This window comes from Apis laboriosa, unplaced genomic scaffold (assembly GCF_014066325.1).
Source record: "Apis laboriosa isolate Shangri-la unplaced genomic scaffold, ASM1406632v1 scaffold119_cov161, whole genome shotgun sequence".
Classification (NCBI taxonomy): Eukaryota; Metazoa; Arthropoda; class Insecta; order Hymenoptera; family Apidae; genus Apis; species Apis laboriosa.
The window spans coordinates 164,685-184,586 of NW_025221019.1; the positions used below are offsets into that span (position 1 = coordinate 164,685).

The 19,902-nt window shown below is 41.9% G+C and overlaps 1 protein-coding gene across 9 annotated transcripts in view; it reads left to right on the forward strand.

Annotated features, from left to right (window-relative positions):
- The window catches only part of LOC122716782 (trichohyalin), a 115,522-nt gene that overhangs the window by 25,769 nt on the left and 69,851 nt on the right, over positions 1 to 19,902 (forward strand). For 3 of the 9 annotated variants that reach the window (XM_043940173.1, XM_043940183.1, XM_043940199.1), the window contains exon 3: positions 11,473 to 11,587. The exons of the other annotated variants lie outside the window; for them this stretch is intronic. The gene's annotated coding sequence lies outside the window, so the exon portion shown is untranslated. The remainder of the gene's footprint in view (positions 1 to 11,472; positions 11,588 to 19,902) is intronic. 9 annotated transcript variants of the gene reach the window in all.

The following is a 19,902-nucleotide window of genomic DNA, read 5'->3' on the forward strand; positions in this document are numbered from 1 at the left end:
ATGTTAGCTCGTGTAAAGCTCCTCATTAATTAAGTCGAGTCCTCGTTCACGCGAAAATTGGGTCGAAGAGTTGGTTCGAATACACGCGAACGGTTTACCCGTGGGAGGTGCAGTAACCACTCACACACCGAGGTTAAAGGCACCGAATGATCCTTGACGCGAGTGACTAATTACTTTCATATATCTTCTGGAGTTTAAATTAATTTTCAAACGAAGAAGAAACACCGTTTTCAAATTGTATGTTTTTCGTGCGTCTCTTGAAGCGTAGTAATTTATGCATTTATCGAACGCCGTTTCAGGATGGAATGTTAACATCTGGGAACGACTATGCACGCGTTATCCTTTCCTTTTTATATTTCTTTGAAATTGTAAAAACACGCGTATATTTTATCGATCACCCGGTACGTATCGCGAATCCGAGAATCGACAAATTCTCTCGAACCGTTCCGCAATATACCGCAAATTCCTGCTCCATCCCCCCAAAGTCAAGCTTTAAGGCATATCCTTCTTCCCACGTCGGCTTCGAGATAACGACTTTGCCGGAAACCTTACAATTCCTCGCAGCATCGAAATTATCCAATTACCTACGATGTTTTTCCTTCCGGTAGGGAGGGGATAATAACCGCGAAAATACAAATAAATTTATTATCATTTCGAAACGGTCTCCAACTTTCGATACTTTCGATCTCCGTTCTTCCATTTCCATCTCGTCTTTCATCGTCGATAACCGGAAGGGAAGAAGAGACTTGCCACGAACAATTGTATCGAATCCGACTCCGAACGGATACGGTTCCTCGATTTCCATTGAGATCGAGGCTTTTGTCCCGAGCTTTCACCAGATACCAGATTTAAACCCTTGAATCCGGCGACGCCGGTTTGTTTCCTCCCCCTCCCTGTCCACGTTGGGACACACGCGCGCGAGATACGTGCAGGTGCACGACGTGCACACTCGACCTCGGGTGTAGTGTTTCCCGTACACGGATATCCCGAGGTGCGTATGATGTTACCTACTCGAGGTTCTCTATTTTCCTTTCGAAACTCTCGGCTCGCTCTCTACGAGGATCTCTACGCGGTTTCTTCTCCTCTTCTTCTCTGGATCTCCTCCTCCCTCTCTCTCTTCTCGTGGAAACAGTTACGGGGAAACGGTGGCCGTGAAATTCGACGGGGAATTCACATTGGAATTCTCACGGTGGCCGCCGGTGTTTCTCGTCCACTCGTTGACCGGGTATATAGTAATTTTCGATGCTCTTTGTATACGTTTTATTGTTGCGAATCGAAGCATTAGATATTTTTAAAGAAAGGTCCGTGATTCGAATGTAGTTTCTTTAGTTGAAGATGTGAAGTGAGAAAAAAAGATTGATTAGAACGTTATTTTGCTACTTATTTTAGATTTAATGTCCAATTTGGAATGGCGATTAAGGACGAGTTTATATTTGATTATAAAGAATATTTCGGAATGTCACGTGAAGTATAGTGTATGGAAATAGAAAAAAAAAAAGAAAAAAGAATTTTTGAATTTTTCGTTAATACGGCTTACGTCGGAGTTAGGTGATTAATGAACTAGGAAGAATTATAAATGATATGCAGCCTTATTAGTACAGGAATGCGTAATGACATTTCAACTATGCACCGCGTTTTCTTCTTGCATTTAAAAATAGTTTAGAACGGAGCACATGCTCCCCCAAAATAATCGTCACTTTCACGACCGTCCTCGCGTCGTATCGTTAAATTTGACCCAGTTTAACAGTGGAACAAAATATTCCTATTATTTCAAATAATTAAGAGAAAAAAATACATATATATATATATATATATATAAAAGAATATTATAATATTACAAGTAGCTTTAACTTCACTGCGTTGGGTATATTTTGTTCGATGATTATATACATATATATATATATATATATATATATATATAAATTATAATTCAGACAAGGGTTAGATTTTATTGCCACCCGGTATATATCAAATATTTATGGAATCGTTATTTTCACACGTATATGGATGACACACTTACGATTAAATAGTTGCTACGTAACCACACGTATATAATAATCGTGAAACAATCTGCATCATCGTAATCATCCGTTACTTTAATCTCACGATATGCATAAAAATTCGTGATAAATGTATAAATGTAACATATAATCCATCACATTTGTATAAATCCAAGATAATTAAACGTTCAACAATTTCTCTCAGGATTGTTCGTCTTCGCGATGATGCAAATAGAGTTAATTTAATTTTAATAAAAGTAAAGTCACTCAGTTCGGTCGTTTTCGATCGCGTTGGAATCTTCGTTAAAAATTCACATCTCGAGGAGTGAGAAACAATAGAACGAAACTCCGGTTCGATCGCAGAACCAGACACGTAATTAACCCGAAGATAATTCTTACCGAAAAGACCGTTCACCGTTATTGTCTCTGGACTCTTCAATTTCCGTGCTTGTTCCGTGCTTCAAGCCTCTCCTTTGTCGCCGACGTCCCTTGTGAGAAGTCAGCAACCGTGAGACGTCGACGACAGAAAGAAAGGAGCACTTTGTTACGAGGAAACGCCTCGTGGAACGCACTCGAGACATTCTTGTTCCGCTGAAACGCGATCCACTTCCTTCGAACCCAAATCTAAAATACGACAACTTGTCGCGTCTGCCGAAACGTTAAATTTAATATACGTGGAAAAAAGAAAAAGAAACAATGTAAACCTCTTCGAATTGCATGCTGAACAATAACGAAAAGAAAATAACTAGGACTATTTGCATATTTTTTCTCGAAATACTTTAAACGATTTCGAACGCATTCCAATTAATCCCAATTATCGTTTAAAATTAATCAGCAGCACACTCGTTAATTGTACGTCATTTTCTCCCTTCAGCCAGGGAACAAAAAGAAATTGATTGACGAGTGTTGCGAAGGAAGATGACGCGAAGATGGCGAAGAAAAATTTGTTGTCCGTTGGAGAGCGAAGTGGAAAGCGTTTTCTCGTTTAGGCGGTTAATAAAGGCTGGGCAAGGAGGCGGCATTCCGCCGATTCGTGGCTGTGTGCCTACAATTATCGCGGTTTTCTATTATGGTACCCGGGCCACCGGTTCAGACCAGGCCGAAACGCCGCGTGGCTGCGTGCTCTCTTTGCATTTCTACGTTCCCACGTGCCTCCGCGAATACCTCCACACACGCTATACAACGACTGACGGCCCGGCCTTTCTGGCCTCCGCCTCACTTTTCCTCGGACTAATAGTCGCCTACCTTGGCTCATCCGAACGATATTTCGGTGGCACGAAACTAATAAGTGGCCGAGGCGAAAATAGAAGCGGGTGTGTAGGGGAGGAAAGGATGGGGATTCGGGGATTTTCTGGCAACGAGAAGTTTCGAAGTCGAGTGTTAAGACCCCTTCGAACCGCAAAGTTGGGCAAAGTTGCGATTAGCGGCGGTCCACTTGAAATTAGGGGCGTTGTGTTGTGTTTTCGCCAGAACTCTCTGCCTCTGTTTCGATGCAAAAGCATTTGGAAACGGCCTCGATCCCTCGGGTCGGACGCGAAAACATCGTTTTTCGTGAATTGTGAAAGCACGAGAGCTTAATTCACGCGGGGGAGGATTATCGTCCGCGTTGATGTTGGCCACGATCGAGTTAAGTAAGAAGATCCCGTGGAAACAGGGCGATAAATTCGATGGAATTTCCTCCTCTGAAACCAGCCTCCTTTGAAACGAGCGTTCCGGGCTAATAGACGAAACAGCCAGCTACGAACTATAATCGTTCTGAACGATGAGCGAAACAGTCGTTATTGTATCCCATCAACGTTTTGCAGTCACTTCGAGTTACGAGACAGCGGCTACCTAAACTCTATCTCTTCTCTGTCTCTTCGAGTCGCGAATAGAATATCCGCTATTTCTGTCTTTCCACGATTCTCGAGCCTCGAGAATTTTTATTGATCCATATTGAGTCGAAAACGAGTTCTTTCTTTCTTTCTTCCTTCCTTCCTTTCTTTTTTTTCTTTTCTTCCTTAAAATTTCTCTTTCAATGGAAATTCTAGAAAACAAAATTCCGGAATATTGTTCCTCCGCGTCACGAAATCCTGTGTCGAGGATTCGCAACGCACAAGCAAACAATAGGGTTCCGTGAGTGGTCGCAACTGATTATACAGTCGAAGTCTCGGTATTTTCGGGAGGAAGGATAAAAACGGATCTTGCGAAAGTGTATAAGAAGGAGGAGGAGAGAAGATATTCGAGCAGAGTGGGCAGGTAGGGAGGACAATGACCAAAGAATATATTCGGGAAGCGAAGTCGGCGATCCCGCTCGATCGAAACGCAAGCCGAATAAATTGGCCGGACGATGATCCGGACTTGACCATCGCAAAAATTGCTTCCTGTTGGGGGAGGGGAGGATCTTTTATGCTGCTCGAATTGGATGATTTATATGGAGATCTTTTAATAGCCGGCGGACCATAGGATAATAAAACGTTGATGGAACGTTGAAGTCGTAGCGAGACGAGATTTATTTGTCGACACAGAAAGATCACGTAAATCTCGTGCCATTAAAAATTGTCCACTGCCACGAACGTTTAAATAACGATTGATACAACGCATGCTATACTTTGAATATCTGTAGATTTTTTTGAAGAAAATGAGAAAGGTTTTTTTTTTTAAAGATTTTCATATTATTTCCAAACTATTCGCATAACATTTTTGGAAGGGGAAAAATCCCGAGCTTTCTCCTTCCCCACACGTCGCAAGGACGTATTTTCATCGATTCGTAAAACGATACGTTTTTCGGAGCAGCCTTAAATCCCTTCTAAGCGAACACGATACTTGTTTCGTGTCAGAACTTAATATTCGATAAACCTCTCGGATGTTGCCAAGACGTGGATTAACGTTTCTCGTGATCGATATCGAGGCGGTTGGTATCGATGCCTCGCTAAGAAACCTAATCTAAGAAGAAATTGCGATCGACGCGCGCGGTGAAATCGGCCGGAATAACGTCGCGGAAGGCGAGGACCGTTCGAGAAATAACTGCTGCGTTAATCGTTGATCAAGAAAAAAGAATTTTTAATTAATTTTCAATTACCATCGTGTTATATAATTTGCCGCATACCATTGTAAACGAAATTACTTTCGTTATAAAAGTGTATTCATTCACATCCGCGTGAATTGGAAAGAAGGAAATATTTCGTTTATCACTTTCATAATTCATCTTTTATTACATCTTTATTACGTTTGTGGAAAGGATAGTTCTTCGAAATATTGCTTCTCGAACGAAATATACGTATATTCCGAGGATCGAGGGAAGGATATTTTCGAAGCTTCGAGAAGATTAACGATTCGAAGAACGATTTAAAAACGAGATTGTTCAGAGAAGATAGGGAAAACGGCGAACGTGTTAAGATTTCAGATCTCCACTTTGACATAATTCCTTCGAAACCTATATCGATACTAATATTCCTTTCAAGAGGTAAGAATCCTCTAGATTTTCGAACAGATTTTCAAAGGACCCGCGCTCTTGGACAGGGGATCGGTATTATCGTAACGGTGCAGATTTTCCGAGAAGATTGGTTTAAGGAAAGGCCGGGGAAGAACTGGACCTTGGACGACGTCGGGCAGAGTGACATTCCAGAATAGGCCGCGAAATGCAGGTTACACGCGCTACTCCTATGCAACTCCACGGGACGGGTTTCTCTCCTCCCGTTTCCTCGAAACGCGCGGAGGCCACAGATTCTCGTCCTCTCGTCCCGCCGATAAAAATCCCTCGGTTAATTGATCTCGTCGATGGCGTTTCACGACGCCGTGAGAAAGAACCGCGGATCACGATCCCCGCGGATTCGTCGCCGGCATGAAATAACGGCTCGATCGTAGCCAGGGATCTGGATATCTGGATTCGAGAGATGGCAAAATTGTCGAGATATCTGAATTTCTGAATTAATGGAGCCAGTTTCGAAGAGCCACCACGAATCACAATCCATTGCTTGAGTCGTTCCTTCGTAAGAGGCAAAAGGCCAATTTTACCCCGATTCTGGACAATCGTTTCGTCTTATTTCAATTCCAAAAAAGTACTCGTTAGAAAGATCGATCAATCTGAATTCGATCGTTCCATCGTTAGAAGGACGTACGAATCGATGTTCCGTAAAAGGCTGGACGATATCCATTGGGATAGGACGCAATCCGATTGCGAAGTAATTATTTTTCCCCCGGCCAATTACTCGCGACTTGTATATAGGCGCGTGTCGTGTCCGTGTAACAAGCTTGCCGGGCACAATGCGGCCGAACAATTGAATTTAATTAGCGTAAATGGACAACGATCGGAATGCTAATTACTCGCGTGGAACGTGGACTTTGTTGAGTTATTGGCGAGGATTCCGTAACCGCTTACCTTTCGCGATAACCGCCTCTCCGAACGAACGTCGTCCTCGAATTTCGCCGCCGGCCGAATTTATTCCTCCGCATACCTTTTCGAGAATCTAGGGAGATAAGTTAACGTTCGGAGAAAATAGTTTATTTTACGTGCCCCTCGATGCATTTTTAACGAGGGGATTCTTTTTTGCTCCTTTTTCTTCTTCTTCTTCTTCTTTCTCCTCTTTATTCCTCCGCTTTTCGTCGATTCTTGTTCGAAGAATAAGAGGAGGAGGATTAACCCTTTGCTGTCCAACTCTGGGATTGTTGCGGCAATATTTATTTATGTTTGATTTTTTCAGAATATCGCTTCATAAATAGGTTCCTGAGCTCTTTATAATCTTGTGAGGTGTAATCTTACCTTACGAGTAATTATCTTATGGTAATTTTATGAAACAGGCCTGGAGTGCAAAGGGTTAAGATTTAAAGGAATAACTTCATCCTTGTTGGATAACGTATATTTGCGTCTGGATGCGGCTTCTTTGTTTTGAATTTGGATTATAGTGTTTATTTATTGGAGAAAACAACCGAGATTTCTTCGAGAAAAAGGGAAAAGGGGGGGATGGAAAGAGAGAGAAAGAGTTTCCCATTCGGTTTCATTTTATGTTCTTCCATCGTGCACAGAATTATGCAACACGTTGTTTACAACGACAAGGGGGTACCAGTGCAACGGCTCGTTCCCGGAGATACGTGATTGCCCCCAGGCTACTTCCCATGTCACGCGTACTTACTTGCACCAGCTTTTGTAGGCCTCGCGTACCACCTTGGCAGAACGTGTACGTTTTTTAAGCTTCCGTTAATAGGAATGCAGAGAAACAATGTGTGTCTTTTTTTTAGGAATCATGTTGTCACCGGGTGTTGCTTAAATAATACAAAGATCGACAGGCCATTCGCATTTTATTCCTTGTATTATTGCCACTTTCTTGTACGTGTTCGCCTTTTTTCTTAACTATATTTTTAACATTAACGACAAAAAGCTAGTGTTATAAAAATAGTCGAAAGTTATAGAATATTAAGACTAATAATAACTTGTAACCTTTCTCTTTAATCTTCTCTATCATATCGAAAATTATATTTCTCAATTTCGATTTATACATTAAAAAGCCAAACGCATCTTCACGATTCCTCCGTTCAAGTAGGTGTAACAGTTTCCTTTAACCGAGGTTTATCCTTTTCTGGGCCCGATAGCCGCGATATTCAAGAAATTTACGTAATCGTAAAGGGAACAGGCTCTCCTTCCGCGTCTTGGAGATCGATAGCGATCGTTACCATCCGGCCCATCGAATCGGTATTCCTCGCAGTGTCGTTGGATTATCGGCGACTGTAAGGGCGACCGCGAGTGTCGTTTTCCCACGGTTGTGTGGAAATGCGTCGAGCGTTGGTGACAAGCGTTTCGTAAGGAAGCACTCGTTGCGAAGGTTGGCCCCGTTCGCGCAATAATTCCAGATCGTGCCGTGGCTCCGTCACTGGCGTGTCAAGCCAGCCTGCGTACCACGACTTTCGATTCTTATCGATTCACTTGCAGGAAGAGATCAAACGATTATTTCTCTCGATCATCGTGTTTTCACGATATATCAATATATGTTATGCACACATGGAAGGTATGATCAAATTTTATTATTACGCAATTTTACATTCCCTGCACTACTCTATTTCCATTCCAGACACGCGATACATGATTTTCCAATCAACGCAGGGGGACTTAATTTCCTCGCAAGTATTAGTTGGCAAGCGTGAAATCGAAGATTGCGGATCCCTTTTCCACGATTATATACCTTGGAACACCTGCCTCCACTGTCGTCGGATCCTTCGAGTGCAAGCGCGAAACGACAGTGATCGGTTCGTTAGATCCGTCGATTTCTTGCCCCGGTATGCACGCGGGTTTAAAACGCGTGGCCAGCGCACGTGCACGTCCTTGGAGCGCCGCTTGGCGCCAGCCTGGACTCGCGTAATTGCCGCGTTATGCGCGAGTTCCTCGTCCAACCATTTTTCCGATTCTTTCGTTCGAGGAACGAACCGCTTTTAATGTAAATCTCGATCGCATTTTTACCAAGTATCCTTGAGTTTTTTCCCCCCCTTTTCTGCGCGCCATTTTAATCGTTTCTACTCGCGACGTGTAGAGAATTTTTCCATATTTCTTCCGGTATCAATTCAAAATTCAGTCGAACGTATCCTTAAAATTTTTCGAAATTTGTTAATCTCTTTTTATCTGTGGATTAATTTGGTGTGATTCTCGAGAGAAACGCGATATATTTATAATCTGATATATTCTACGCGCGGAGGAAAAGCAGTAGCTCGACGCCACGTCGGGATAAAGCACGAACACCGCAACAAATTTGAGATACACCTACGAAATGTCAACTAGTTTTCAACCGACTCGCTCCACAGTTTAATTACCATGCGGAAAGTTGCTCGACTCGATCGTTAGCAGCTGAGAAATCACCTTTTTCCCCCCATTCTTGCAAGCATGATCTTTAACTTATACTTGCTCGAGTATATTGCAAAATAAAACAACTTTTACCGTCGTAAATTGTTAAAAGGGATCCTTGAAAATTTCAAAATTTTTATGTTTTATCTTCGTGAGAAAATTCAAGATTGATTGAAAAACCTTTCGCCTCCTCCCTTTTCACAAATCTTCTTCACATTGTGTTTGATAAAACCGGAAACGTGTATCTGCAAGTCCACAGACACGTATAAGAACGTTGAAAAGTCGCGTCCTTGCGTTTCCTCTCGCCACTCCTCTTTCGATCGTCGATCACGTTCACTCTTTCCCCTTATCCTAAAGATCAGGCGCGTTGTGTTTCACCACCAATTCTTCCTTCCAGTATTTTCTTTCCAGGCTGCTCAATAATCAATTCCTTTTCGCGAATTAACATCTCTAAACACGTTAATTGATCTGAGAGAAGAATTCGAGAAACTAAAATTAATTTTTCCAACGAGGGAAAAAGAATTTACGAATGTTCATTTTGTAAGAGCCGTTATCTCTAAAGATGAGAAAATTCCGCAACCTCGATATTTCCGAACTGTCCGAGTTGAAAAAGATTGGACTACAATTGGAATTGTTCATCATCGTGGATGCCCGTTCAACCCTCGATTATAACGGATTCACGAGAGAGAGAGAGAGAAAGAGAGATAGAGAGCGAATCCCCAAAGGCGGTTAATGCATCGCAACAACGCTCGTCTATCTAACGTTATCGCATACGAGACGTCGACTCCATTACTTTTTCCCATGTCTCGTTCATTAAGAAACAATCGGCGCATCACGAGGCCCAATTAATCATTCTCGATCCTTATTTTCTTAATCGATTTCTTATTTTCTTAATTCTCTGATGCGCATAATTTCTGACCGATTCGATAATCATTTATGATAGAAAAAATTAATTAATCATTTATGATAGAAAAAAAAGTATTGGAAATCGACGAGGAGAGGGGGAAAATGATGGAGTAGAAGATACGTAATTGGCACGGAAATTTATCGGCGCGATTGTGTGAATCCAGGTGTTGCGTATCGAATCGGTGAATCGGCCGAGAAAGTGCCGCTCGCGACCCTCGAGATTCTGATAAGATCGTAGCGCGATCCCAGGGCTTCCAGAATCGCGAAATTCCCGGGTTTAATGGGTTTTCGCGCGATTTATAAAGCATCTTTCGCCGCGCTCTTTACGAGACAACCAAGCTCGCCCAATAAGGGACGAGAGGAGAATCTTCTCGCGTAACAGGCGTGCAGGAAATTTACGATGGAATCGAAACGAAACGCTTTACAGCGAGCGTGGAGAAGCGGTGGAGTTATCCACGGTGATACGATCTTTGTGAAATTTACTTTTCACGGTGTAATACGAGTGAGAATGGAGATTAGGTGTTGCTTCGTATATTATGAATTTTACCAACCTATTTGTACTGCACTTAATGATCGATGAATAAGTTCTTCAATTTCCGTTTTAATAATTTCGCGGAATCCCAGATACTTTTTCGTGACTGAGTATCATACAGGAATTCCATTAACTGCCTCTTTTCGACAAACTTTCTTGGCAAAACGATCGTGTCGAATCGTGTCAAGAGCGTGAGAGGAAACGAGGACTGATCGATCAAATTTTCTCGAGAAACATGTACGATGTTATTCGATCAGGAACTTGACAGAGAGGGGAAAATTTTGAAAACGAAATACCTTCCCTTTTTCCCCTCCCCTCGATCTGAAATTATTGGAAAACTGTTGCAATAACTCCGTCTCGCTCAAAGATTCCCTTGGATACGTGGAAGTAACGAAAAATCGAGCTAGGTCGCTCGTTCCGCGCGACCTTTCAACCGGCGGATGACTCGCGACGATATGCAAATCGCCGCCAGGGATAATTAAAACGTCATCTTTAATCACGGCTGCGCGAAGCAGCTCGAAAATTAAAACAAGTTCCCGTTAGCCGGGAATACGAGCCGACCGGGGGACACGATACTCGTCTTGCTACCAGCCTCTTCGTCGATCTATCGATGTCAAGGTTTCACCGCGTTGCTTCAACCGAATTCGCCAGTGAAACTCTCGCGATCTTGCTCGATCAAGTGTACGTATCCACGTCGTAGCTCGTCGATTTCCACCAAATTGGCCGTTCTTGGCCGAGACGATCGTCACGGGATTTATCGCGGTCACTCGGCGGCCGCCATTTCGTGGAAACAATGCGACGGATCGGAACAAATCCTGTTTACTCGTTGATTCGATCCGCCTGTGGCCGGTGTACGTAATTGGATTCCACTTTTTTGGGGATAAAAGGGGATACACTTAATTACTCGGTGGAAACTCGATACGAGGATGGTGGAAACGAATTATTTTTTTTTTTCTTTGTTGAAAATCTTATGTTGAAGAATATAGAGCTTGATGAATCCAGGCTTGTGTGTTATATAATTTTGTTGATTGTTATACAGGATGTTGAAGAAGGATTTAATCATTGTTGGAGTAATTGGCACAAGGTAGCTAGGCAAGAATTTCTATATGTATAATTGATCTTATTACGATCTTTAAATTAATCTTTACGTGTGAGAGAGAAAGCTGTCGAAACAAAGGAAAAGAACGCACCGCATTTAATATTCCCAATTTATCTTTTTGTTCCAGGTGAGTAGCACCACGATGCTCATTCACGATCGACTCTAAAGAACTCTAAAAAATAAAAAAGAAGAAGAAGAAGAAGAAGAAGAAGGAAAGAAAATTTTCCACGAAGAATAGCGCGGTAAGTAATAAAACAATCGTGTCGTATATTATCTTCTCGCTCGTCCGTTGCCGCGATGTGTCAAGGGAATTATCATTGCGCCGATAACTATTCACTCTTTCGTATTCTCTTGGAGCGAACCAACGGTTTTGCAACGGATCGTGCGTGAAAATGTAGAATCCGCGAAAAAGCATTCCTCCTTTCAACTACTATTATTTCGCAAAAGACATCGCGTGAACTTTTGAAGGAGACGAGAGGAAAAATTGCTCGCGCGCGCGCGCACAACGGGCGAAAGGTCGTGGAGAAACACGATAGAAGGACGTAGAAGTGAACGTGTCTCTGGACGTCTCCAAGCGAAACGAAGAGAGTAGGAAAAAGAGGGAGACGAGGGATTGGGTGTGATCGAGAAAAGTATATCCCCCCTCGAGGGAGCACAAATTCCTTTTTCCTCGATCATACTTTGTACTTACTTTGTGTCGACACGCAGAGAGAGAGAGAGAGAGAGAGAGAGAGAAATACGTAATCGATGATTACGATCACAGAAATGATGGTTCGAATGTCGCGGATCGATAATTTCGTTGCGCTACGCCGGAAAACAATTGTGCAAAATCGTGATCGCTCGATTCGCCCGTAGAGAATTATTAATGACATTTCGGCCCGCGGAATTGATTCGTGATCGCTATGCATCGCGGTTAATTGACGTTACGATCAGGAAGAAACGAGAAAGGGACGCGTTCGTTCGATGATTGATCGTTATTTGATGACAACGACGCGTGCGCTATTGGGTGATGGCCCATTGATTAAAACAACGAGGTTCACTGCGTCAAGGATGGAGGGTAATTATGTTAACGAAGAGAGCGGCGAATTCGAAGCGGTGATTGATTTATTATTGTCTATGGATTTTTCTTTTTTTTTTTTTTTTTAAATCTGATATACTGTCGTGATGAACGTTATTAACCCCATTTCGTTCTCAAATTGATGATTTCCCGAAGCTTTTGAAAATTCTGATATAATATTTCTTTAATAATTCGTTTCATCATACTTCGTTTCCGTAGTTATAATAATCATCTTCTTCTTCTTCGAAAATAAGCTTTCGAAAATTCTAATAACATTTCTCGAGTTTTTTAGCTTTCTTAGAGAAGGATTAGATTCAGCGAATAATCATCTTGTACGTGGTTCGTGATGAAAAGAAAAAGCCTCGATCAAGATCAAGGTTTATTCGGGTAAACGTCGGCGTAAGAATAGCAGATGCTATCTATCTACTGCTATAAGACACGTGTATGCACTTTTGTACGTCCCAGATGCATGCTCGTTTCAAGTTATGCCATATGGCGGACGAGCGTTATCGGTGATCTCGATGATTTCTCTGGATCCAGAATAGCAGGATCCTCAGAACCGCGGAGGATCTATACTCGGTGACTTGGCTCGTCCTTGAACTCGTCCTCAGCAAGGTCTGCCTTCCTTTCTCGCCACTCTCGAATCTTATCTTCGCTTCGTTCATTTGCATTCGAATAAGCACGCCCCTCGTGTCTAACAACAACGGATACATACATATATAATTGCTCCTTTCGAGATGGCAAGTCACTTTTCCAAGAAACAATGGTTACTCCTTTTTTTTTTTTTTAGTTTTCCCCAAAGATGTTGAAGATGTGTCAAAGAATAATAGTTAATTAATTAACGATTACGGGATGCGATTTTCTTTCCATCGTGTAATGTTTCTTTAAGAACGATCTTTAAGAAGAATTGAAAGAAGAATTACTTATTTTTCGACTTGAATTGATAAGAAAAATTAAATGATTAGGTAAGGGAGAAAAGTACATCACGGTACATTCCTGCGCGACCCTTCGTTTAATCGAGTTGCAGCTGCTTTAAATCCAGACCTACCGGAATAAGCCAATTATTACAGCGTACATGGGAGAATTTAAGTCGTTGCTCGAGTTAAATACTTTAAATAAAGTCGCGCCGCGCTCGTGAAATCGGTGAAATCGTTTAATAAACACGGAGGAAAAGAGCTGCGATCGTTCGAAACGCAAATGAAACTTCGTGTATATAAATTCTGCAATTAATTATTGATTTAAGATCATTTGTATCTTGAGATATCAGATTGAATGAAATAATGAAACGAGTTTGATGACTATGAGAATACATGCGTATTATATACACGAACAAATTATACTTGATGCATCATTCAACTTTCACTATTTCCTGTGCCAAAATGGAAAAAAGAAAAGAAACCACCAAGTTGTACTTTACTTTAGAGAAATTATAACTCCTATTGATACATATTACATGGAAAAGAAATTCAATTTTCCTTATTACGTCGCCAATATATTCCATCATTCCTATACTTTCGCCATCGCTATACTTTCCACGCATACATTCGCGCGAATTTGCCTACAATAAGTGCAAACAATCGAAACCACCCACCAATCGACCCAGCAATCAATTAGCGAGCCGAATTGCGAAACCCAGATACGAATTAATAACACTTGGAACGGCCACCTCTCCCCCAATTAAATGGCAACGCGCGCTGCACACGTTTTATCCTCGACGAAAGGTTAAACCTTTTCATCCTTTTTATTGGAAATGGAATTTTTCCAAACCCGCCGGCTCCCATTAATAATAATCGTGGCAGGGCGTGGAAAGGGAGAGAGAAAGGAAAATTGGAGGGAAGAATTCGAGTCGTCGTTACGTATACGTATGCGTGAAAAATACGGGCGAGGAATTTCTGCGCCGGCAAGGACGGCGATAAATCATATAATATCTGTAAACGGTGCTTGTAAGACGCGAGAGGGGTCCGCCTCTCTCTTTGCTCTTTCGTATAATACCGGAGAGGAGCGGAACACGAGCGGTCGTATGTCCGATCCTAACCACGTATTACGTGGAACACGTGTACTCGAGGGGGGGGCGAGCGAGTGGAGAAGAAGAGGCGCTACCGGATGTGCAGCAACGGCCGTGCCATCCGAAGGATGGAATAATGCGATTATGGATCGTTCGAGATGAAAGTAGGATCGTTTCAAGTGGGAATTATTGATCGAGGATGGACAGTTAGGGAGAAAAAGTTCGATTATCGAAATTTCTCGTGTAAAAATGTTGATTCGATTGATCGATATACTTTGGATTATATATTTCCTTTTTACACGCTTTTTATCCTTTTTATAATTCGAATTATCTTGGATGAGATTGGATGCCTTCGAATAAATTCCTTTTCTCCGACGAAAGATTTGAACAACGTTTGGCCTGCAATTATCCTGGATTAATTTCGTATTGCCTCGTCCGGATCGAAATCGAAAGAAGGAAGTTTTGATATACCGATCGACAGATAGAAACTTGGAGGCAGGTAAACGTGGGTTCAGAAGGAAGAGGCTGGCAACTGGTCATTAACAGGTTTCACGAGCGAGGATGTGGCTAGACAAGCCGTGCATTTTTTCCCCCTCACCTTTCGATTGGTCGTTTCTTTTTTTCTTTTTCTTTTCTTTTTTGAGAGGAAAAAGGAAATGAACTCGTTTCCTCCTTTCCAGTGGCTGCAACTCGCTCCCCTCGTATCGTTAAATGAAAATTTCACTTGGACGGATAGATAAATCGGGGTTGCGTTAAGAAGATCGACAGAGAAACGAAAATTACCGTCTGAAATCTGAACGTCTTGGATGTTTAAGGAACAAGGTATCTCGAAAGGTATTCCCATATCGATTTATCGCAAAATTCTCGAACGCAATTGCCAGGCTATTAAGCATCTTTACCACATAAGCACGTATACACGTACACTATTAAAACATATTAATATACTCGTCTTATATCCATGACGTAAAAAATGAAATTCACTATAATTACACAAAATAGTTTAATCATAAATATATCTCAAGAATCCCTGATCACTCTCTCTTTAGTTCTAACCAACTAAATTTAATTTCTCAAATCAAAAGCGCGCGGAAAGAATCCAATATATATTTTCCAATATAATTTCCTTCGATTCCTCGTCGCTTCGTTACCAAACATTAACATTCCCTCCACGGTAAATCATCACGGTGGTGGATAAGATTTCATCGTTCTCCGACTCGTTAGGCGGAAAAAAAAAAAAAAAAATAAAAAGAAAAGACATTCGAGCAACGTGTCCTGAACTGGTTCACTGACAAGGTTCGGTCGACACTCGAGCGAACAAACGATTGGCAAGAAAACCGTGCCTCGTCCCTGTGGCGCGCGTCGAAACTAGTTTTCACGTGATGGGAAACGCTCACCCTGCGGATCCTCCTGTCGAGGACCTCACAGACGGCGGCGTGCCTGGAATCCTCTCCAGCGAGGAACTGGCTCGCTTTCCAGTTGGGGGAAAACGTGAGCGGAAAGTGCGCGTTGCACTGTTCGGAAGAAGGGGATGCGCGCAACGAAACCGATGGCCGCACCGTGAGAAGCGATCGATCGATTCGAGATTGAGGCAAGAAATGATTTATCAAGTCTGTGTTCCGATCGGCGGATAGCGTGTAAACAACGCTCTCGAGGAGGACGTGCTCGCTCCAGGGTGCAGGTGATGAAGGCAGACGATAATTGCCACGCTGTTTGCCGAATCCATTAACCATCTTTGCTTAATCGCGAATCGCTCGTGTTTTTGCCTCGCCGATTCCGCCGATTCGATTTCGAACGAGGAAATTATTGCTTCGTGATGACGAAAAGAAAAATATTATTAGGTGGAATTTACTATTGGGAATTAATTATCGAGGAAAACGCACAACAAGCGTTTACAAATTCTCCAATGAATTTTAAAATATATTGGAAAGATACCTTTCTATTCAAAGATTTAAATCGTCTTCGAAATCTACAAACCTACAAACCTGACTGACGAAACCTTTTGTTATTCTCCTTAATAGTAAACCTTCTTTACAAGAAATTCGAGGGAAGAGAAAATTTAAAATTGTCGAGACAATCGATGGCGAAATGTTATCCAGATATAAATCTAAGGTGGAAGATTTTGCCAATAATGCAAACGTAGCCCGAGAGGGAGGGACTCGTTTTCTCCCTCTTCAAGTCCTTTTTTTTTTTCTTCATCGTCTCTCGGCCAATTTATCGGGCGCTCCTGTAAACGGCCTTGCCGGAGTGGAAGGACGATCGAAACGACTCCCGGAATGCATCCGCTCGTGACCTTCTTCTCGGATGCACCGGTACAGAGGCGGTGATGCATACATGCACCTGCAACGGGTTTCGGCGTAACCGGTCGTAGACTTTAGGACTTTCACCCGGCCGATCGACGTGCAACGATCCCGGCAAAAGCAAACTGGCATCCCCCTGCCGTCTTAACGGGACGATAATATGCCCCAACTCGTCCACGAAATGGTGGATATCGCTATGTAATGATCGTGGAAGAAAGGAACGAAGAGGGAAACGCGAGATGCTTATGTAAACGCCGTACAACAAAAAGAAATTAGGAAATAATACTTGATAAGTATTATCGAGTATTATTTGGTTGAGGATCGTGTGATAAATTTGATTTCAATGCAACTTTTGTTATATTCATCCAGGCTAAATCCAGTATTTATTTGTATAATAACAAGTGTGGAATAATTAATAGCGGATATTGCAGCATCCCTGCGAAAATGAGAAGGTAAAGAGGTATTTTTGAAAGGAATTATAGAATCACTTGAGGATTCGAAAAAATTGTTTCAAGCGCGTTTAAAGTTGAAAACTTTATTCCTAACAGATAGACTAGTGAACTAGCTTAACTCAACCGGCTGTGAGTCGATACCTTATACGTGCAGCTGACGCGATTACTGGATTTTCTCCTAATACGGATTTCTACGCTTTAGTATCGTCTCGTAAACTCCCACTGGTGTTGTGGCCGCAGTCACAGCTGGTCGGGAGAAGCGAGGGAAAGATCTGGTTTCTCCGCGGTTGAGAAAACGAAAAACGTTCCGGGAAAGAAAGTTCAAACCGTAAATCAAATTTCATATATGTATTATTTTTTTTCAGTCTCAACAAAAATGATCTTTTTTTATAAGATAATCATTAATTGGATTCATAACGAAACGAATTCGTGAATCAACCACCGACATTGTAAAATATTCGATTAAAGTTAAAGTGACGAAATCATTTTGCACGCAATGCATAATATTCCGTCCATGATACACAATTTCTCGTGGATCGTGTTTCGCGTGTAAATTGCAAATTAAAACAAACACGCGTTCAACGGCAAAAATTTGCAAATTCCAAGAGTCCTAAACAAGTGTTCTTCTCCATAGTTTGATCCATTCCGCGAGGGATTATTTTTCCTCCAAATATAACGATCGGATATACGGCCCTCCCCGAATTCCTGAGGTTTACCACGATTCAATTGCCTCGAGAAATATTCGGCTAAGGTTTATTTTGAAAGCACTCGCCGATGGCAGTAACTGTCCATGGCGACTATTTGGCCTAGCCCACGCTTCTATTTCGAGGAATTCCAAAACTTTGGAATTCGCGTGTTCCCGGATACAGAGGGAACGGGCTCGCAGCTGTCACGGTCAATGCGGTAGGTCAGTTGTTTAAAAATACTATTCGTCCAATTTTAAAAGATTTTTCTTTCTTTATTATTTCATTTAATCCATTCTCAACAACGTTATTTTGTTTCTCAACACGAGAACCATCGATCAGCCAAATATTATATTAAAAGAAAATATTATCCATACTATTATTCATCATATTTTCCTTCCACGTTTATCTCGAGATCGAGAAATTCTCTCTCATTTTTCGATAAATCGATCAAAAGTCGAATATAATTCTTTCGACAGTTTCAAAAAATGAAAAGAATCTCTCGTTTCGATCCCTCGTATTTGTATCGATTTTTTTTTTTTTTTTTTTTTTTTTTTTTGCATCGAACTCAGATCGTTGGAAGGGGATCGATGATCGTTGAGAGAAGAAGCAATTCGCGCATTGTCACGCGTGAAGCGTTTAATCTCGGCCCGGAAATCCCGCATGGCCGGTCTCGACCATATTCAAAAGGCCCAACAGCTTGAGCAGCTGATGGGTCACGGTACGAGAATAGTCGGGCGATAGTTATTTCGGGTCCCTTTATTCCTATACCGTGGTTGCTCGGGCGGGATCGTTACTGGGGAGCTTCGGTTTAGACGAGGATTTGTTGTTTCTCGCCTACGCGGGAGAGTTTTCACGGAAAAGGACGCTTTGAAAGGCTTCGATCCGCTTCGATTATAAAACGCCACCCGACCGGGTGCCGAGCCTCTTCAAAGCTCGACCCATTTTCCGTGGAATGGAGAACCGACCGGAAACTTAACTCGTTTGTCGGCCGCACCGTGCCGTATCCGTTTATTCGATTAATTGAAGCCCCGTCGTGGATCAAGGCGCATCTGTGCATCCGTTGTTGTCGTTTGAACCTTGATATCGTAGTCTCTTCCCGCGTGAGGATAAATCCAGTTTTTGGAATGGAGCGACAAGTAATGGAAGAGAAATGGAAGTATATATATCTATGGGATTCGAAAAAAAAAAAAAATTGTAGACTCGTTCTCTCGATCTATTCGTTCACCGATAAATGTACTTGAGCATTTTCGAATCTATGTCGTCTTGCCGAGGCTCTCCTCGAGTTCATAGAAATCCGCTTTTGAAAAACGTACGTTCGTTGAATAAGAAGGAGGAGCGCCTCTTCCCGTACAAAAGCCGTACGAGAGCGGGTCTTTTCAGGTATATTTTCTGGCACAGACTCGAACCGCTCTGGAAGGATCATCCTTCCGTATTATTTTCCATTCTCGAGGCGTGCTTTGTGCGCTTTTGGAGAGGAAAGAACACGAACGCTGATCCATCCAATATCGCACGAGCAAATTGCTCAGGACGATTTCCATGATGAGATACAAACGTTTTCTTTTAGAATTATTTCCAATTAGAAGAATTGAATGATTTATCTTCAACTATCTTTTGATAATTTGTGGTGAATTATTAGTGCGAATCATCTGGGAATCATAATCGTATATTCTTGAGACTAATTCATTTTAATATATTTTTCTATTTAGATGAAACTATAATATATTTCCATTTTCTATGTTTTAATTTTTTTATGAATTTAATATCACACGATATTACGTAACGAAATTAATTGAAATTCCATGGGGAGAGAGGCCTCAAACTGCGGAAGTGGAAGGTATTTCCGTCACCTAGCACGCACATACGATTACTCTTACACGCCCCTTCAGAGTCGAAATTATATTAATTCATGGAAATTCACGAGCGCGCCTCGATCAATTTGCCACTCCCTTGGAGGAGTATCCGTACCATGAGAACCTATCTTGAAAATTCTTGTTACGTGTTTATTAAAAAAAATTGTGAAAGATGTTCGAAGAGCCTTTCATTAAAAAGGAGATGGACGT